The following is a 22,522-nucleotide window of genomic DNA, read 5'->3' as shown; positions in this document are numbered from 1 at the left end:
CTAGACAGCCCTAGTTATAATACTTTAAATTTTCTGAATTGCAGCATCTACTCATTAAATAATTATTGTCTGACCCTCTCAGTTTCCCAATACTGTGAAAATTTAAATTGATAAAAATTGAAAAAATACTTACAACAAACAACCTAGATGGTCTAGATCAGTGGTTCTCAAAGCCGGTCCGCCGCTTGTTCCGGGAAAGCCCCTGGCGGGCCGGGCTGGTTTGTTTACCTGCCGTGTCTGCAGGTTCGGCCGATCGCGGCTCCCACTGGCCATAGTTTGTTGCTCCAGGCCAATGGGGGCTGCGGGAAGGGCAGCCAGCACATCCCTCAGCCTGCGCAGCTTCCCGCAGCCCCCGTTGGCCTGGAGCCGTGATCGGCCGAACCTGCGGATGCAGCAGATAAACAAACCGGCCTGGTCCACCGGGGCTTTCCCTGAACAAGTGGTGGACCAGCTTTGAGAACCACTGGTCTAGATAATACTTAGTACTGGCATGAGCTCAGGAGACCGGACTAGATAACCTCGAGGTCCCTTCCAGTCCTACGATTCTATAATATTATCCATCAAAATTATTTTTAAAAATTGACATCTGCCAAGCCTAGTTAAAGCCATGTTGTTGTCTTAATTAGTCAAGTGTAATATAAAATTGTTTGAGAAGTTGAGGGAAAAAAAGAGTATAGGAGCAGGACACAGAGAAGCGGTTATGTGTGTCTGTGTGTTATATCCACTTGTTGAGTTCTACACTGTCTGTATTTTATTTTTGGAAAAAACATATGCAAAAAACTAATTAACCACACACGCGTGCGTGCACACGCACATGGATTGGTCCTGTGACGTGCTGAAACCCTCAACTGCCACTGAGGTCAATGGGAGTCAAGGTTTTCGCCAGTTAGCAAGAATGGGTCCAGAACGTCAGACAAAGTGTCTATGCCACGTGTCCGCATGAGGCAGTTTCCTTTTTACAGTAGAATTACAAACCTATGAGAAATGGGCTATGTAATGAAAACGCCAACAGAACCTTGACTAGAGCAGCCCTAGAACATACCACTTTAATTTTGGAAATTACAACATGCACATAGGGAACCAGTAAAGGTGACAAGTGAAGCTTGGCATAGAGAGTCAGGCAGACACCCATACAAACTAGCCTAGACACCAACAGATTTATTGTGACGTTATAACAATACTCAACTGGCATTAATTATAGTTTTAGCAGCTTCACTATATTGCAATCACAGCACATTTTATCATAGTGACATCCTGACCACGCTATATCAGTCACGCCACTGTGATATCTTCGTCACGGATTACTTGTAATACCTGTGCAGTTCTGCCACATCACAGATCAAACAAATTGCCTAATATTCTTATTAGTATCCAAAGTATTTGCCCAGCATTTTCCTTTGGTATATACAAGAAAAACCTTATTACAAATGTAACTGAGAGCAAGATATAATCAATAACAGAATTAAGCTAATTGTCACTGACTGGAAGGAAAAGTTATCATTCTTCATTGATTTTATGGTTATATTAAATACAAGGCAATGAATGAGAAAGCAATGATTCTGTCTGCTGGTTATGCTCAAAGATAAAATGCAGATTTATGCTTGAAAGATACAAGATACTGGCAGAATAATAATCCATTGTTAATGACTTCACTGTTTATTCTGGAGTTACTGTGCATGATGTAGAATAATACCAATTCTTCATGTATGCAAAGTTTTTGTAGCCATGTTGGTCTCAGAATATTAGACAGACAAAGGAGGTGAGGTAATACCTTGTATTGGACCAACATCTGTTTGTGAGAAACACAAGCTTTCGAGCTTACAAAGAGCTCTTCTTCAGGTCCTGAAAAAAGCTTGTCACTCTCACCAACAGAAGTTGGTCTAATACAAGATATTACCTCACCCACTTTGTCTCTCTAAATTCTTCAGCCATTTGTATTTCAATACTGTATTTACATTACTATTTCTTTATGTTACAACATAATTGAGATCTGAACAGCCACTGTATATTTCTTCTCATTGATTCCTTAAAAAGACTGTACCAATTTTAAAATATTTTGGTTCTCCGACCTTCTTCTATTTTTAAAATTGACATTATGACCTTTATATTAATTAAATATCTACCATTCATCATGTATTTTTACTATGTCATAACCCTTATAGAAAAGCCCTGTGGAATTTTTATATATATATGGACTAGCCTATAGAATGTATTCAAAGTTAGAACCTCAAAAATATTGCTATATGCAAATCATGAATATTGCTGTATTAGCATTTTAGAATTTAAAAATTCTGATGTTTTAAACTAGTTTGCTATTTCAAAGTATTTCAACAGATTTTTCATTTAAAAGAGATCGATATAGTCCCATTGCAGGGCTATCTACTCCTTTGTCCCCTTTCTGGTGTCTGAATGTTTCCCCCCCAAGGTGACAGCCTCTTCCTTTACCTGTCCCTAGGGACCGGAATTTTATGAGTCTTCCAATCCTAGACTGATTGGGTAGTGTATCCCGATCCCACTTACCCTACAGGCCTGACTGGGTTTCAGCCCCTGCATTTCTTCCCTTCAGAAACCTCTGACTAGTGATATTGAACAAAAGTCTTCTTAAAGAAAAAATATTTTATTTAGTAGCTAGAACAAAGTATTAGAGAAAATGGGATTTTAAAACAGACAGCCTACACACCTATTTAGTCTCATCTAATCTTACACTTCCTTACAAGCTACATGGGATATGCTTTCCTCTTGAATTACAGGAATGGAACAGAACCAACTTACATTCTCTTAGCATGCCCAGCTCCTCTTGTCTATCTTTGGATAGGTCTTCACTAAGAAGTAAATTGGGAGATCAGCACCCAGGTTTGCCACACCTGAGTTATTGTGTCCTCACTGGTTCTACCCTCATCTGTGGATCTGCTAGGGCTTCTGGGGACATATCCATGGCTTTTTGAGAGGTAATAAACTGAGCCACTTTAGGATTCTTTCCCAGTGAGTTGTGGGGGAACTTGTCTGTCCTTCTGGGCACATGGGGGAATTGTGGAATGGCACAGGAGGGCTATCAATACCCATTTTAACCTGTGTCTTTGCTGCAAAGCCCAGGTAAAAGCAGTACTCAGATTTTAGCCTCTAGTCCCAGGCAATCCAGCTAACCAAGGTTGAAAGAATCACTAAACCAGGGGTCGGCAATGTTCGGCACGCGGCTCGCCAAGGTAAGCACCCTAGTGGGCCGGGCCAGTTTATTTACCTGCTGACGCGGCAGGTTTGGCCGATCGCGGCCCCCACTGGCCGTGGTTCGCCGTCCCGGGCCAATGGGGGCGGCAGGAAGCTGCGGCCAGCACATCCCTCGGCCCGCGACGCTTCCCGCTGCCCCCATTGGCCTGGGACGGCGAAACGCAGCGAGTGGGGGCCACGATCGGCTGAACCTGCCGTGTCAGCAGGTAAATAAACTGGCCCAGCCCGCTAGGGTGCTTACCCTGGCGAGCCGCGTGCCGAACGTTGCCGATCCCCGCACTAAACGCAAGTGTAAGGGTTGTGTGCACACTTGTGGACAGGAGGGGGAGCGGGGGCTAGGGGCAACATCCATGTAAAAACCTGAGTAAACTCGGAATTGCAGACAACTCTTTGGGGATCTCAATCTGGGCTCCCCTTGTTCAAACTGGTTTGGCTGCTCCCCATGAAAGCAGGCTTGAGCCATTAAAGCTAATCACTTTTGCATTGTCTCTTCATGACCCTTAAGTCGACTTTTAAAAAGGGCCTTCTCTTTCTTGCCATTGTTGCACAAGCCCTGTTACCCCGCAGGCCCGGCTCTGGCTTTTTTGCCGCCCAAGGCAAAAAAGCCTCCTGCTGCCGCCGCCGCCTCCCCCTCCCCCCCCCCCTGCGTGGCAGGGGAGGCTCCCCGACCGGCCGGAGCGCCGGGGGGAGGGCGGAGAGCCCGGCCAGGGCTCCGCTCTCCCCGGCGGCCGGAGCACTGGGGGGAGGACGGCAAGCCCGGCCGGGGCTCCGCTCTCCCCGGTGGCCGGAGCACCGGGAGGAGGGCGGCAAGCCCATTGCAGCTCCGCTCTCCCCGGCGGCCGGAGCTGCCGCGCCACCCCCCTCCAGGTGCCGCCACAAGCACAAGCTTGGTGGGCTGGTGCCTGGAGCTGGCCCTGTTACCCCGACAAACCTCTAGGTGAAATATTCACCCAATTTATGGTATGCTAGTGACAGATCCAGATACAGTATCAATAATTAAAGCACACACCCATATTCCTCTGTCACATCTTTATATTTTATATATCAGAATCAGGCCCACCTCAATGTCAGAAGTGTATGTGAGGAGGAATAAGCCTCTTTTTGGAATTGTAAGGTGAAATCCTGCCCCCGCTGAAGTCAATGAAAACTTTGCTGCTGACCTCAATGGGGCCAAAATTTCACCCCTTGCATTTAGTGACATGTTCTTCTATTCTGAAATCCTTTTAGTCCCTCCTGGCTTCATCTTCATGATGGCCTAAACCCCCTCAATTAAGAAGTTGAGTTTATTTTCCCCACTTTGGTTTTCTGTATATACACCTGTACCACACAGTCTCTACATTACTCCCTTTGGAGTTTATTGTCCTCAATACCTGAACTGGAAAAGGGAAAAAAAAAGACTCAAAATGATTAAATCTAACGTTAAAGGTTGTTGCACTGAAGGAAGCCATGAGAAAGCATCTATGGCATCCAGAACGAGATGTTAAACTCTGAATAATGTGAAAGCAGAGGCACTGTCAGATTTTTCAACAATATCTAACAAAACAGACTGTCTGCCTGAAGATTGACTGAGAGGAATAATTCCCTCCATACAGTAGCAGAAAGCCAGTTAAGCAATACTGCGTCAACTATTCAGGCAACATGCTATCTGCTGTGGGGAAAATGTTCCAGTCACTTGTCTTGGATCAGATATTCTAGATCTTGCATTCTGAATGAAAATCCCTAGCAAAGCAAGCTTTACTAAGATACAGCATGACTAACCAAATATGTAATAATATTTCTCTGTTACAGGAATTGAATGGCACTGGGATTCTAATGTGCACCATACTTTATCTGTACCTCATGGATTTCAGAGCAGATTCCAATTCCACTGACCTCAACTACCCTAGCTGCTAGTTGAAATATGCTTTTTAACTGAAGCGCAAACATTTTGCAGAGATGTATCAGTTTCCACAAAACTTTTATTGGGCAAGTTTTTGGGTCCAGGGCAGAGAGAGACTTTATAGCCCAGTGGTTAGGGTACTGGCCTGGCATATGGGAGACCCAAATTCAAATCCATGCTTTGCTTGAGTCAGAATGATCCAGGATAAAAAACTGTGCTCTGGATCAGGCAAAATAGGGACTTGAGCCTGGGTCTCCCACACCCTGGCCCAGTACTAATCACACACACTACAGACACAAAAACAAAAATAAATTTCAAAATCTTGAAAGGTGCTGCAAGACGGAATTGCCATCCTCTGATCAGCTCTAATGACAACTATGTACAACCGTGAAATTGGATCACTTATGAAAAGTTTTAGGCAGCACGTACCTGATGCTTGCAGTAATAGAGAATCTGAATACCATCCTAAGTAAGTTCTCTGGTCAGACTTGTTATACTTAACCATTCCGAAATCATCTTTAGACTAGCATGCACTTGTGCAAGGGTGAAACTTTGATTGCAAATAATTAAATGATGCTGCACACTCAGACCTTATTGCACCCAAAGTAGGAACATCCAACTGTTCAACCACTGCACCAAGATTTTCCATGTGGACACGCCAAGGCATTTTCACCCGAGTTTATGTTGCGGCAAATGGCAGTAAAGGGGCAAGATATTAACAAGTACATGGGTTAAATCCTTAAGATAGGTACAGTCCTACAAAAAGAGATGATATTGATAGTGGCTCACAATTTAGCTTTCTCTATCTAGAGTGTGATCCTCCAAGGTGCTGTGCCCCCTTTTGGAGCACTTAACATATTGCAGAAGGCCTGCTGCAACTGACCCATCAGAAGCCTAATATAAAACTTAATAGGCTTTTTAGTAGGAAATCTTACCAATGCTGACATAAGAAAGATACTTTCAGAGAGTATGTCTTTGTGTTTCATTTGGTCTTCTGTCACTTTCTTTACAAGGTTGTCCCCTCCTTATGATCCCTGTGTGTTTTAGGTTTCCTTGTTTGCACACATCAATTGATATTTAGTAGAGTGAAACACTGAAAGCCTAAGCAGACACTGGAATCAGGACAATTTTTTAAAACACTGGCTTATGTGGGTTATAATTTGTTTGCACTTTTGGAATTTGTTATAGTGGACAAAAATCTCGTTGCATCCCTTTAAAGTTGGAGAATAAGCAGCTAATGGAGTTGGAGATACACCTCTACCTCGATATAACGCTGTCCTCAGGAGCCAAAAAAATCTTACCGCGTTATATCGAACTTGCTTTGATCCACTGGAGTGCGCAGCCCTGCCCCCCCCCGGAGCACTGCTTTACCGCGTTGTATCCAAATTCCTGTTATATCGGGTCGCGTTATATAGGGGTAGCAGTGTACAACAAAACATCAAGAGCCAGAACTTTCTTTTACATTTTGCAGCCACGCTGAATTGCATGAGTGTAAATTTGAAAATGGCCTTTGGAGGCAAATCCTTCAGTGCTTACATGAACTATGAAATCAATGAGAGTTTTGTCTGTGTAAGGATGCAGGATTTGACTGTTAAGTTTTTAATTAATAGTTAACTAATTAATTATAGGTTACACTTTCATGATTAACAGTGATGTGTTCTCAAGTAAAACTATACATTAATAAGTGTACAAGGCTCTCAGTGAAAGCATCCTCCATTCCTACAGGCTTTACTCACTGAAATGATTAAAGTCGATGGGTGTTTTGCTTGAATAAGAACTGCAGGCCTTGTCCCCTGGTAAACATATCTGTTTGCAGTAGCCATCAATTCAAAAACATGCCTCTGTACCAGAATAAATATTAATGAATCAAGTAAAACAGTAATTTAATTACTGGAAAGCCCTTACTAACAACCATTAAAATAAGTCTTGGAGGTTTTTTTTAGTTTTGAAGCTTAGAAAATGTGGGGTGAGAGGAGGAATTAATTTTCGCACTAGTGATGCAAATAAGTGATAGGAAACTATACTACCACAATAGAGAAGCCACTTAGAAAACACCGCTGATTGTATTCCTCTGGCCTATCTATATTTGCATATAAAAGATAGAAAAAATATATTGAATTGTTTTACCATACAATAGAACATGATCCTGTGCTCAGTGAACTAACTAGCAAAGGTCCCATTGACTTTAATCATGCAGCATCAGGGATTTAGAAACTAAGTGATAGTGGCTTAGTTTAGATTTCCAGATACAGCATTCACTATAGACATTAAAGATGGGGGGGGGGGAGAGGAGGGAGTACCAATTAGTTGTTCAGTGGGAATGCATTTTGATAAAGTATTTGAAGATGACTGCCTGTCTTTGCAGCTGTAAACTTCTGGGAAAGCCCCAAGATGCTTTGTCATTAGCATCTCAGTCAGCTGCAGTGGGATTTATTTTGGAAGACGTCTGCACAAAAAGTAGCACACTAATTAAAATAGAATTCTGGGTCAACACTTTGTATATGGATTAGCAATTGCAATTAGTTCGCCATATATATTCTTCTTTGCTCCCTTCATTTTTGCACTAGTTATACAAAATTCTGTACTGTGCTGTCCACAATGTTTTGCTAAAAAACAAAGTGCAAAAATGGCAATAAGGATAGACAAAGTGCCAGCGTTAGTGTAATGCAGTTGGGTCTTTAAAGCTTTGTGTGGAGTTTAACAAAGTTGCTGCTGACACTGTAGTCTCATTGAATTATACATGGTGTCAGAAATATTCCTGAAAAATAGATTACAGCCTCCTTTGCACATTACACTTAATAGGAATGCTGCAGAAAAGCAAAGGAAGTTTATGCAGTGACTTTTGATTTATGTAATAACCACGGTAACTGACTAAAGTCTGAAACTTCACTGTTTGACTGGAAAGAAACCTTAGAAGTTTATAATGCATTGACATTTACAGTCAAGGATGACTGCTACCATTGTCAGTAACTTTAATAAATATGTTAACTTTCCAACTCTTGAAATAATGAGATCTCTTCCTGTCTCTGATATTTTGTTATCAGAACTCCATTACCTGTCCTTCCCAGCCCTATATACAATAAAGCATCCACAATGAGACACCTTTTTAAAACGTGATAAAAAATTTCACATTCATGGCCTGAATCTGGGCTGTTCAGAGCACCAGAAATTGCCACTGAAGTAAATGCCTAAAGTTTCAGGCCTGCAATTCTACCCCATTCTTTACCCCCACTGAAGTTGTGCAAGTTACATGGATGTAATTGAGAGCAGAGTTTTGTCCCTATGAGAGTTCTTCCTAAGGGCTGCAGGATCTGACACTTTGTTTTGGGAGGGAGTATGCCATAGTGGACAGAGCACTGAAATGGGATTCAGGACATCTGGGTTCTAGTCCCGTCCCTGCCCCTGCCTTACTGGGTGACCATAGGCAAGTCACTTTGCCTCTATTTCTCAGTTTTCCTTTCTGTAAAGTGGGGATAATAATACTGACCTCCTTTATAAATCATTTTGAGATCTCCTGAAGAAAAGTGCTGAGTAACAGCTAGGTATTATCATTTGAGGTGTTTGGGAAATATTTCCCACCCACAATCTTTTTTTAATTGATATTTTTTTCTATACTTTTTTGGATTTTTGTTGAAAAATCCCCAACTTTTCATCCCAAGACTGATATTAAAATGGAAGTTGCCATGGGCAATTAGAAAACATTTTTCATTGAAAAAACATTTTGACCAACTCTACCGCTAACCCGTTTCCCTGATAGAAAAACTTCTCTCTGACTATGCTGTATCAATATTCATCTCATAGAACCAGGCCTGTCTGGATCACAATTACACTGAAGGGTGATGAATATAAAAAACAGCATCAGCCCGGGACAAGGCTCTCCAGACTCACTACAGATTAAATGTACAACAATCTTCCGCCGTATATGAATCTGTAACATGGAACTTTGTAAATAATGGACAAACGAATTCATGGCTATTAACCCTACTTTCCTGATGATTAGAACATTCTGTATTACCTTCATAGATCATAAATACGTCCCTACCAAATTCACAGCCATGAAAAACACATCACGGACCGTGAAATCTGGTCTCCCCGCATGGAATCTGGTCTTTTGTGTGCTTTTACCCTATACTATATGGATTTCATGGGGAAGACCAGTCTTTCTCAAATTGGGGGCCCTGACCCAAAAGGGAGTTGCAGGGGAGGTCACAATGTTATTTTGGGGGGTTGCAGTATCCTTACTTCTGCACTGCTGCCTTCAGAGCTGGGCAGCTGGAGAGTGGCGGCTGCTGACTGACAGCCCAGCTCTGCAGTCAGCAGCGCAGAAGTAAAGGTGGCCATACCATACCATACCATCCTTACTTCTGCACTGCTGCTGGTGGCGGCTCTGCCTTCAGATCTGAGCTCCCAGCCAGCAGCCACCGCTCTCCAGCTGCCCAGCTTGAGGGGCAGCACCGACGATGCCTTCAGCAGCGCAGAAGTAAGGAGAGCAGTACCGCAGCCCCCCCTACAATAACCTTGTGACCCCTCAACAACTCCTTTTTTGGGTCAGGATCCCTACAATTACAACACTCTGAAATTTCAGATAAAAATAGCTGAAATGATGACATTTACGATTTTTAAAATCCAATGACCATGAAATTGACCAAAATGGACCGTGAATTTGGTAGGGCCCCAATAATACATTGTAATTCCTACTAAGCAGCAGTGTTATATAATATGTGTGTGTGTGTGTGTGTGTGTGTGTGTGTGTGTGTATACACACACACACACACACACACAGACGCTTTACAATTATATACTTAATTAAAGTTATATATTTAAATTTAATTCTCAGGTTTGATTTATTTTGTATGGAAAAAACATTAAGACTATACAAAAAAAGCACCTCACTCTACCCAAGATTCAGATGGTTTTCTTACATGATTTTGGTATAACTTAGATCTGGAAAGGCTGTGACAGATATGGTAATTTCCTGCAATATCCTAGACAAACTTTACTGAATTCAGCTAAAGCTTACTGTAGTAGATGTATGTATCTCTGTGGGCCAAAGATTATATGTAATTACATGGGGTAGGGGGACCACAGCCCTTCAGGAACTATGGACAGGGCAGCCTGGGAGGGTGTGATTAGGCAAATTCACTCAGGTCTAACACCTTCCAAAAGGCAATACCACCCGGAGATACTTGAATACACTGGTTCAAATTGGATTCTCTAAAGACCAGTAGGACTTTTGCATAAATAGCCTGAGTTTAAACTGACCCAGGGCCTGCTTTCTGATCCAGTCCATCGACAGGACCTTCTATCCAAGGCAGGCCCCAATACTTAGGGAAGGGTTGGAAAGACGCTGACCAGAGCCCTTGTGGAGATGATGGGGGATGATCTCTGGTAAGCTTATTAGCACGTGTGTAGGTTATTGTTTTTAATATGTTTTCTTTGTAATGCTTTCATCTTAAGAATAAATGTGATTGCTTAGAAAAAGCTGTGGGTAACTTAAAACTGTGGGCAATTAATTACCCTGTTCATAGCCTTCAAAGAGAAAAGAAAGTGGAGACGCTGGCCTGTTTATACACTGTGTCTGAACAGGCCAGCGTCTTCACTTTGCTTTCTCTTACTGTCTTGCTGGGGCTATCACGTCATAGGCAGAGAACTGTGCAGCCTAAAAATACTCCAGTCAGGAGGGAGAGAGACACATGTCTCCACCCAAGAGTGGTGATGCCTGGAGAGCCGGAAGCCTAAGAGAGGGTGCCCTTGCTGGACAACAGAGCAGAAATACAGGTGCAGTTGCCCTGAAATGTGGCAAAGGTAATTTCTAATCCTATTTTAACCTACCATGTCAGTTTTGCTACTTTAAAGAAACAACAGACTAAATCCTGTAGTCCTTCCTGTCTATGATCTAGAAAGGAATATCTAAATTCAGCTCTTAGCAATATCGGTATATATTAAGGATTATTCCATCATGGAGAAATACTAGATGCCCACTAGTGTAACTGAGAATAGAATTTGGCCCTCAATCCCAACTCAGATTGCAATGAAAATTTTATGGCTCATTTTCAGGCACAAAAGATAAATTTCTTCTCTCCGTTGCAACTGTGAATATCCTTTTAATGCAAGTTACACTGATGCAATAGAGGCTAATTTAGAACAAATCTTTGATTTTTAAATTAACGAGAAGGGTTTTTTTGGATTTAAAAATTCCTCTGCAGTGTCTGCAGCTCAGACACCAGCACTGTAATAGCCCACAGAATTAGCAAATGAAATGATCTGTCCAATGAAAAAAAGTAAAACAACTAAGCTGTGAAAAGTTGATGAGATTTTTAAAGATCTTTCAATTGCAATAATCTCCTGTTGTTTTAGTAACAAGCAAAAAATGTAATTACTTAGATATACTGTACATGATTTTTAACCTGAAAATCCGCCACATTTTCAAAATTCCATAAGTGACTTCAGCTCCTAAATACCTAGGTCACTTTTGAAAATGGGACTTAGACTCTTAAGTCACTTAGGGCAAAATTTTCAAAAGTGCCGTATCCCTTGGGGCTGTCTCCAAGAGTATCATCAGATTTCTGTACTTGTGGGCAAAACTGTAGATCCCATCTCTGCCATCTTTCTAGGTGCTTCAGATAGACTAGCTTATTTTGTTCATTACTATAATGTAAGAACATGATAAATAAACACCTCCTTTGATTTTATCCTTGTATATCAAACAACAAGGATGAACACAATGAAAGGTTGAAAGAATTTAAAGGTTTTGGGATCATCAAGAAGGTGGTTTCAGTTTAAATGACCAACATTTTCTAGGAATTCTAAATACTGCCATGATGGAAACCATTTTAGTAAGAATGGAGAGCAGAAATTGGCCTGAGCAACTAATTCAAATTGCCAATCTGGGTCTGAACTTCCAATGCTTCGCAGGTTTGGGGATTTAGATTTTTGGTTTAAATTTCTCTTATTTAGAATTGCAATGAAAATTTAGGAATTAACATCAGTAGTTAATGGAATCCCTAAAGTCATTAAATCTGAACAGCGCATACAGAAGTTCACAATGCAGCAAACAGAGCAGCACTCCAGAGAGTAATCTTCTTCCATAAAGTACTTTATGTATGGTACACATCAGCTATGCTCAACTCTTGACTACATTTCTATATAAAACTAAAAAGCTCAACATTTCAGCCCAGCCACGCTTTAGTCCAGGATTTTCCAGAGGTTGTAATTCTGCTCTTGGTTACACCAATGAAAATGCAAAGTGGTTCCCATGAAGTCTACGGAATTACTCTGGATTTACACCAATGTAACCATAAGCAGAATTTGATCCACATGTGTTCACATACAGTGGGGATACCAGTTTTTGTGAGTTATTGTTAAGGGGTTTTTCTGGTCTCCATTACTATAGTACAGGGTAGGCAACCTATGGCACGCGTGCCGAAGGCGGCATACGAGCTGATTTTCAGTGACACTCACACTGCCTGGGTCCTGGCCACCAGTCCGGGGGGGCTCTGCATTTTAATTTAATTTTAAATGAAGCTTCTTAAACATTTTAAAATCCTTATTTACTTTACATACAATTGTTTAGTTATATATTATAGACTTATAGAAAGAGACCTTCTAAAAACATTAAAATGTATGACTGGCCCGCGAAACCTGAAGACTCGGCACACCACTTCTGAAAGGTTGCCGACCCCAGCTATGCTACCTGAGCACCTAGTCTGCTTATTCTTACATAGCGTGAAATCTATGCCAAATAAATTGGCTTCTTGTTTGTTTTAAATTACTAGATTAGCCTAATTAGAGAAAGTGTATAATGTTCCACCTTTTATTGAACCTACAAACAATACAAATGTTAAATAGCACATGAAGAGCCTTTGTAAGACATGAAACAGCTTCAGGGGTTGCCTACAAAGTAGGATGTAGTTTCAATGTTCCTCCACCTATTTATATGGATTCCTGACCCATCTCCCATTTCCTGGTCTCATAACTCTTTCTTCATTATTTAAACAGAATTAATTTGTTTTCTAGTGGAATACATAGATAGTCATACTACATTGTTCTCTAAAAATGTCTACAGAGCTAGATTACCCTGAACAACGTGACAGTGATTTAAAAGCCTTAAGCAAGTCTGCTAACAAGTCCATTAGCACATTTTTATATTTCCACTAAGGATGTTTCTTTATAAGCCTGTAATAACATTCCCAGCTGGAAATATCTTTTTAGATTCAAATATTTAATGTGGAACCAACCAGGAGTTTGTTTTTTCTGCAGTCCGTATCAAAAGGCAGCATTATACAGCGTATTAATGTGATGTGTTGTAATAATAGCATTATCTCCCCTTCAGAATGAAATTGTGTGCGGTTTTTGTTCAAGTGTCTAGAGGCCACCATTGGCATAGTCTCATAAATGTGAAAATAAATATTTTTCCTCCTTTAGCCAAGACAAAGGTTGTTGCTGATGAGAAGAGAGTGTAGTGCATGAAATAAAAATGTGACCATATAAAAAGACAACTTTCACTGTTGGTAGAAATACTTCTTACCGTTTACGGTTTAGAAAGGGATAGAAACAGTAGGCGGTCAATACATCTCTATTTGGCAATAAACAGATCAGAGAGCCAGATGCACAAAGCAAGATGTGGAGTAAAGAGACTCTCCAATGCAATAAAAAACAAAACAAAGGGTCATGAGCATTAAATTGATGGTAAAGACAAAATAAACAGTGTGTGTTCTGCAAACAGTATTGCTCCAAGCAGGTGGCACTAATCACATCATGCATATAAAACTGACCATTGTTGATAGAGAGGGGAATTTTTCCTAATTTGTATACCACAGACAAAGCACAAAATAAATCACTGGGCTACCTTAGAGTTTACAGGGAAAGATTTGAGGGGAAAGAAAATGTAGTAGATAAATGGTTTTTCGAGGAAGATTTGCCTTAAAGCACAAAGAAACAGGAGATAGATATAGAGGGCCTGATTCTCCGTTGCTTTGTACCTTGTGTTTTCACACCAGTACTAAGTTAGTATACAGTGGTTGTAAAACACTACAATCAAGGATCAGGCCCATAAAATAACAGTAATAGAATCAGAAAATTCAAATACTCTTTGCTGAAGGAAATTGGTAAAAGCCATTTTTAAAATATGAAACTGCAGACTGGAGATCTTCACAGCATTACACTCACAGCCAGTGTGAAGATTTAGCCTTCAACCTCATTCCTGGTAATACCGCTAATAGAAATAGAAATATCCCTCTCCTGATATTTGATAGTTAATGGGCAATTAAGTAACAAAGGATCAGAGCCAGGATGCAAATAAATTGATAATGATCAGTTATGCTGGAGAATATCTTCAAACATGGCTTTTACAGCAAGTGTAGTTACCTCAGGCTGCAGCAAAGAATAGTATCATGGATTGGCCAAAAGAGCAGCATACCCAGAGTAGGACACATTTGACTACAACAAAACCCATTAAACCATAATTATCCAGTTCCATACCTAGCATCTTGCACATAAAAAACGTATTGCTAAACAGGAAAGTTCCATCACAGTCCCATTGCTAATGGGCTAAAGAAGGGTAACAAAAGCAGGTCATTTATTTAGACAACTTCAGGATGGTGCTGATAAAAGGTTGTTTTAGAAATGAATTTAGTAACTGTCTATATAGTTACAGAATATAGTTCTGATATGAGTCATGTCTAACAATACAAGATTGGTGCCCTCTCTGAACACAGATGAAGGCACATTTAAAAGTACAAACTTAGAGGCAGTGGAGGCCAGATATCACACTGGCCTCTGAACAGTTTTCCAATCTTGTGGCAGCTCTGAATTGGATCCAAAAGTTTTCTTATATTCAGTGGCAATCGCACAATCTTAATGTGAGTTTAAACAAACACTCCAGGGAGCATATGCAACACTTTCATACAGTGCAGAGTACTGTGATGTACTGGCTTGTGTATACACACACACACACACACACACACACACACACACACACACATAGAGCCCTTACTTTTTACTACATGGAATATCTCAGAGCTGATTGAGTGTTTATCAAACTCCTCTACTAGATGAGTTGCATCTTAAGGTCACTGGATAATGGCATACAGTTTCCTTACAATGTAAGTGTGTGTGTTTAATTCCCCCATTTCATGTATGTAGTCAGCTGACACGAGGTCTGTATGGAACTAGAGCTGTGTGAATAACTGGTTTTTCAGTTCACTGGCAGTTTTGAAAAAAAAATAAGAAAACTAATTGAAACTAATTTTTTTTTTGGAATTTTAGGAAAAATCAAAAAACTGGGAAAATTTCATTTAAGGTTTTTTTAATTAAAGCAAATAAAATGAAGGTCTAGTTTCACAAAAATGGTGGAGGTGAGGGAGCCCTCCTTATGTCCAATAAGCCGGTAGTTACGGCAATCACCGGGGATGTGGTAGACCCAGGTTTGAATCCCTATTCTGGAGCAGGGACTTGAACCCAGATCTGCCCCCTCCCAGATGAGTGCCCCAACAGTCAAGCTATGGGGTATACCGGGGGTGGAGTGCTCTCAACCTGTTTCATTTAATAGAAAAATACTTGATTAATCATTGAGCCACAGACAGCAAGAATGACCCTGTAGCCCGATGGCTAGGGAACTCTCCTAAGAAGGGCTAGAGACATCCAGGTACACTAGTTACTGCTCCAGAATAAGGATTCAAACCTGGGCCTCCCACATTCCAGGGGAGTGCCCTAATCAATGGGCTCGTTAGGTATGAGGGTGGAGGGAAGGAGGCTGCTGCCGCCACAACCAGCTCCTTCTCCTCCTCCTGTTTTGTGAATGAAGTCCTGTCTTTGTGAACCATTTTAGCCTGAAAAATTGAATTGTTTTGGTACTGTCTGAAATGGTTCATTTTGACATTTCACAATTTTTTTTTTGTTTGACCTAAATGATTTGTCAAAATCTATGTGAATTCATGAAATGTTTTGGTCGAGCTGAATCTACACCTTTCATCAACAAAAAAAATTTTTTTTTTTTTAAAGTTTGAAAAATTTTGCCCACCTCTATATGGAATTCAAAACATATCCACAGAATACAGTTCCATAAACCACAGAATAATGTCAGAAAAACTTAACACTACCTATTTTATTTTCACTTTATGACAAAGATACTTTGAGATGCTCCTGGTCGGTAACACAATATGGTCTGACACAGAAATATCACACACACACACATCTACAAAGAAGTGTGCATTTGGAATCAGAGACCAGACATTATTAGAGGGAGAAGAATAATTTTAACATTATCAATAATCTTTAGTACACTTCTTTTGTCACACCCTGGGGTAAACCAGCTTTCTTCATACCCTACTAATGCAGCCAGTGTCTTTGATTGTCATGCTGGCAGAATACTCAAGTATTTTCTCCCAGATTGCCTTTCATAAGAGGTCACATATTGTTTTCCCTAAAACACACACACACACACACACACCCCAAAACAATCAAAGATGCTTATAGAAAGAAGTATTGAGAATAAGCAATATTAAACCGGAATATATCTTTCCATGCTTGCTTCTCAGCACCATTACAGTTTCAAGGTTACGGATATGTCAGACTAACATAAAATCAAGGAAAGTTTGACTCATCTGCACAACCATTAGCTGCTTTCCCCATTTTTCCCCACAATCCTATTACTTCCACTGCATATCTAATACCATCAATCCTAGAATAAGAGTGTCCATATGGGCAGTTATACCAGTATAACTATAGTAGTTGTGATGCATGACCAGAAAGGGTTAAACATCCTGCAGAATCAATTACTCAAATTCAACCCTTAAAGACATATGGGGAGAACGTTTGTGTTTTTGTGTATTTACATATATATGGGTAGTGGTCAACAATGTAATCAACAGTCCCTGTCTATGCTGTATTCTGTTAGTTCCGAGATCAAAAGAACATCCTAACATTTAAATGAATTGTAAACATGGGATATCGATGTATTCATCTCTCTTTGAAATGTACAGCCCATCATCCGTGAAAGGTGAAAAACAGGCAATTCCTTATGTTAATTTGTGTAACTAAATACCAGTGATGGACCTACTTCAAAGTCGCCCTGATTACCTGTTGTAAGCCAAGGGATTCTAACCTGTCAAGGGCGGCTTGAAATTGTATAAAAGATGTTTATGTCCCACTCCTTTTTATCTCAAATCTGTTTGAGGTTTCATGCAGGGGAAGCCTAAGCCATCATGACTGAGATCCCAGTTCTGACTGGATTGCCCTGAAGATAAACATTGGACTATAACCTATGGACTAAATTCTAAAAGAACCCTGCAACTACAAAGCTTACCGTCTCTGCTACGAATCTGAATCTCAAGATTGACTCATGTCTGTATGTATATTGATCTTTTAACCATACTCTCTCTCTTTTCTTTTTAAATAAATTTTAGTTTAGTTAATAAGAATTGGCTAGAAGCGTGTATTTCAGTAAGATCTGGAATATTCATTAACCTGGGAGGTAATGTATCCGATCCTTTGGGATAGGTCGAACCTTTTCTTTTATATGGTGAATAAGATTTTCATTAATCCTCATCATATCTGACTTGGGTAACTAGGTGGAGGCCTGAGGCTGGGTTACTTTAAGGGAACTGTGTTTTGGACTTCTGAGTAACCAGTAAGGTATAACAGAAGCTGTTTAGTGCTGGCTTGGTAAATCTAAGTATTGGAATATCCACCAGCTTTGGGGATTGTCTGCCCCATTCTTTGCAGTTCACCCGAATTGAGTGACCTCAGCTGGCTCCCCTGGGATTCCAGTCATGGTAGTATAGATATATTGGTAAATTTTCCCATGTAGACAAACCCTAAAGCAAACATGAATGCAGCTGGCTTCAGAGGTTATAAGGCAAGTGTGGTAAAAGCTGAACCTTCCCATGCAAGGGAGAGAAAAGTTAGTTAGTGACCTAGACAAAATGTGAAAAATTGCTATTGTGCAGGATAATACTGCTGAGCTAAATAGACTCTACAGCCTTGTAAATGACAGAGTAGAAACCAACAGGACACGGTTGGAAAAGCAAGAAACTAGAACAAAAGTGCTTTTAGAAATCCCATTTCATGTGACGGGGCTGAGAAATCATTTACAAAAAGTTCCAGTGATGCAAAGCAGCATTAGTGCGCTCAGGCAACATCCACAGTCTATTAGTTTTTTCCAACAAGGGGAGAATAGAGAGGTATGAAAGGTAAATAAGCCAACAGAATGCAAAATGCACAAGTATAAGCAATCTACTGACCTTTCTCTAGCCCCAGGATTTCTTCTGCCCTTATGAAAAATTGAAAATAAACATTGGAGACAGAAAAGCTTAGAAGTTAAGCATGCAATGAAAAACTAACAACTCCCCCACTTTATTTAATAAAAGAAGAGCTTAAACCATAAAGCCAAAACTATGACAAACCATACAGAGAACGATTCTCTGTATTTTCAAGCCTCAGGTAGGGACTGCAGGCTGACATCACCCTGAGTATTCCTGTATTCACGACATGACTTGTTTATTTGAAATGAAAACCTCAGTGGCAGATTAGTTTGAAACTATTTGTGTTTCCCATTTAGGTTTAATATTCTGTAACAAAGTACAAAAACTGGGACAGAACTTGAACTGAAAAAAGTGATAGTTTCAACAAGCAGTAAGTTCCCAGCAGTCCAGGTGGAAATGAGATTTGCATAAATTCCATTACGATTTTAATGTGTATTTTTGATTTTACTTAATGCCATGTTTTGCAGCAATATAAATTGAATTACAGCTGTGCTGTTTGTGCTATTAGGTAGTAGTTTGGGTTCTCTCCTGGAGCCAGGTAAAATTATAAGTTTTATCTCACTAGGATTTTGAGAAATAGCCAATATAATTCCTGAAATGGCAAAAAAAAAAAAAGTTCACATTCAAAACCTCCTTTAATTGTCTCCTTTCCATAGGAAAAATCCACTGGAGGATTGAGGCCTCAGGAGACAAATGCTAGGACCATGTGATGACCTCACATCAGGGCACTACATAGCATGTAAACAGGTATGAGTCTGGATTCTGAGCTCAGTCCATCAAAGCAGCTCCTTGTAGAGAACGGGAACTGCCTTGAATAACTCCTTTGACAGATTGAAAATCAGAATGCACGGGCGGAGAGGTGGCAATTTGCACATATACATGTGTAAAAATATATATTATTGTAGTATACAAGCAGAAAAACAAATACATAGAATCAACTATTCATACTCCCCTTTAAGTCCCCACATCTTGTCTCTCCACATTAGAAGATTGCTTTCTTTTATGAGGGGATCGCTGTCGTATTCTGTAGTAATGATCAAAAACACTACATCTCGTACAGTACACCTCTACCCTGATATAACGCGACCCGATATTACACTAATTCAGATTTAACACGGTAAAGCAGTGCTCCGGGAGGGCAGAGCTGCGCACTCCGGTGGATCAAAGCAAGTTCAATATAACAGGGTTTCACCTATAACACGGTAAGATTTTTTGGCTCCCGAGGACAGAGTTATATCGAGGTAGAGATGTATTATTGATGCTGCAACAATACTGTAGTATAACATGGTATTTTAAGGGTCACACGCCCCTCTAGGAACAGGCTTTCTGACTGAACCTACATGACTGAGAGCTTTTAACATCCTTTTTAAACCCATTTTCTTCCCCTTGCCCTAAAGCTTATTTCAATTCCAATAAAGGAATCAGATCCCACACCTTGAGTCACTTAGTTTCCTATATGCTCTGTTCCCAAAAATACTATTTGTTTCCAATTTGTCCTCTACTCAACATATATACTGATATTTCCTGTATATGATACAGCCATAGTAAAAAATATATATATATATATACCACTTGTACAGCAGTCACACTTAAGAAATTCATCAATTTTACCTTGGATACCTCAGTATTCCCTAGGTATTGCTTATTGTTAATCTCTTTCTATATCTACAGTATAAAGTTGTCTTGGTACTTAAATATAAAGGTATATATTTCTAGGCTTTATATGTTCAAGTTTGTGTACCAACATTAGCAATTAATGTATCTAATACTAATGAATATATTAATATATCATCACCTACACAGTTTATTTGCATTCAGTACCGTGCAGACCATCATCCTCAGGGAGCTGCTCATTGGTCCAGTTTCCCTCAGAAGGTTGAGCCAGAACAGACATTCCCTTGTGCACTCAGAGGACTCTCAAGACCCAAGAAAGAGGTACATAGTGCAACAGATATGGCAGTTCCCTGCAATATACTTGGAAGACCTTTATTGTATTAACTTTACATATTATTGTGGGCCAGGATAGTATGTAACCTCTCCGTGGGTGACGCCTGGAACCCAGAAGCCTAAAGTGGCTGTCTTTGGTCGACTCACAGAGGGAGTGGCATCAAGAGTAGGGGAGCACAGATGGGCAATGAGTACTAGTGGGCTAAGCTAAGGGCTCAGAGCGGAAAAACTCACTGAGTTTTAAACTTTACTCCAACACTTACATATGGTGTAACTTTGGCAGTCACTTGACTTCTCTGAGACTCTGTTCCCTCATTCATGAGAAGGAATAACATTACCTACATACCTCATCTGGGGCTTGTGAGGGTTTGCTGACATTTATAGAATACTTTAAAAATGTAAAGTACTAAATATTATTATTTCCTAGTTCCACTGCTCCCTGGAAGACCTTTCCCAAGCATTTATGGAAATGGGAGAGCCAGCCCCTGTTAATTTGCCCTGGATGGAGAAAGCATACAAGCTTGCCGCCTTTTAAAGATGGTGGGAAGGCAGGATACTATAATCTCCCTGAAAGACATCAAAGGTAATTTAGTATGTCTGTAACCCAAGAACCTTTTAATGTCAACTGGCAAGGGTGTGCAGAGGGGTTACGTGAATTTTCTTGGGTCTGCCATGTATATTCTAGTTCAGAGTGTCACATGAGGTGTCAAATAAGAGCCAATATCACAACAGTCATCAATACTGTTGCAAAATGCATGTACAGATGTTGTGTAAGGAGTTATGTATATACACTGAAAAATATGTACTTACAGATCTGCTGGTAACTGGTCCCTAGACACAAAGGTGAAAAACAGGTTTGCTGGCAGACAAGTAATTTTTATCTAGCTGGGTGTTTATATATAAATTAAGTATTTTGTAATTCATAATGGGTCTATCATCTGTCTGAACTGAATGTTAATGAAGGATTGTGGGAACTTCAAAGAAAGAAACTATCAGGAAGAGGAAAATGGGAGAAGAGAACCATATCTTGAGGTGCACTACAAAGATTTGTTCTACTATATTTAGGAGACACAGAAGATACCCCTCATGAAGGAAGTAAATGGACAGTGAGTTTTCCCTCACAAAAAAGGGTTATCAACCAGGCTTGGCTGAAAAATGCTAGCGAGAACTTTGGGTGAGATAAGCTTTCCCAGACAGAAGGGTAATGTGAGCTAAGTTTAGTCTCTAAAAAGCATGTTTTGTTTTGGTTTCTATATGTAAGCATTTATTTCCAATATTCTTACTCATTATCACTTTAATCTCTATTCTTTGATAATAAACTTATTCTTGTTTTCACTATAAATATATCTCAGTGCTATGGTGTTAAGCAAATTACTGGTCCTCAGTTGAATCTTACAAGCTGTTATGTACTGTTCCTTTGGGAACAGCAGGCCTGGTAATTCTGTGAGTGTTCAGTGGATAAGTGGCTGCACACTGCAGGGGATGCTCCAAGGACTCAGGGGTTAGTATGTGCATATCGCTACCTCTACAGAAAGCACGAGGACTGTGGAGGTCTGGAAGGCAATGCTTGTATTGCCAGATGTCGGTGGTTTCAGGGAGTTGATCCAGAGCAGGCACAGACAAGACTTCCTCATGCTAAGGGCAGGTGGTGGTGGGATGCATCACAACCCCAGGTGCCCCTGGGTAGCATCACAGTGTCCTGGGATTTGGTAGAAGAATGGTAAGCAAAGTTGAGTGGGAGCGAGGTTTCTGCATCTGTGAGGATGGAAAGGAACAACAGTCCCTGGCTTCCCCCAAGCTAGCTAAAGTTTTCTCTCTGCGGTTTAAATGAGCCTCAGAGTGTTCAGAGTCTGATGTGGAATTTTCACACAGCCCTACTTATTATATACCTTTATCATTACCAGCATATCACAGTTCATTTCTATGAAAAGCTCTTGGGAGGGTTTTTTGCCAGCACTACTTCACCCTTGAAGATTTTTTAAAAAAATATTCTTAACGTCTATTTAAATATATCTTTAAATATGAGCCTCATTAAAACAACAATTAGAAAGTTATCCATAATACATCAGTGGCCATCCTTCAGCTCTTCGTTGTTCAAGTGTGTCACCCCCATATAGCCTTAGGGTGCTTTAGAAATTATAATGCAGTTTACATCTCATTGTAATACTAATTTAACAACTGGAAAAAGAATACCAAGCAACTTATCTGC

At 40.3% G+C, this 22,522-nt stretch overlaps 2 long non-coding RNA genes across 2 annotated transcripts in view; one reads left to right on the top strand and one right to left on the bottom strand.

Moving 5' to 3' along the window:
• Window positions 1-22,522, bottom strand: part of LOC135974504 (uncharacterized) — a 142,755-nt gene that overhangs the window by 41,021 nt on the left and 79,212 nt on the right. The gene's annotated exons all lie outside the window — the stretch shown is intronic.
• Window positions 17,217-21,655, top strand: LOC112058982 (uncharacterized). The gene is made up of 5 exons (XR_002888171.3): window positions 17,217-17,450; window positions 19,023-19,113; window positions 20,195-20,301; window positions 20,741-20,896; window positions 21,379-21,655. It is a non-coding gene; the product is annotated as an uncharacterized LOC112058982 (long non-coding RNA).

This window comes from Chrysemys picta, chromosome 12 (assembly GCF_011386835.1).
Source record: "Chrysemys picta bellii isolate R12L10 chromosome 12, ASM1138683v2, whole genome shotgun sequence".
In the NCBI taxonomy this organism is placed as follows: domain Eukaryota; kingdom Metazoa; phylum Chordata; order Testudines; family Emydidae; genus Chrysemys; species Chrysemys picta.
Note: the sequence above shows the minus strand (reverse complement) of the source record. Positions and strands in the feature narration are given on the sequence as shown.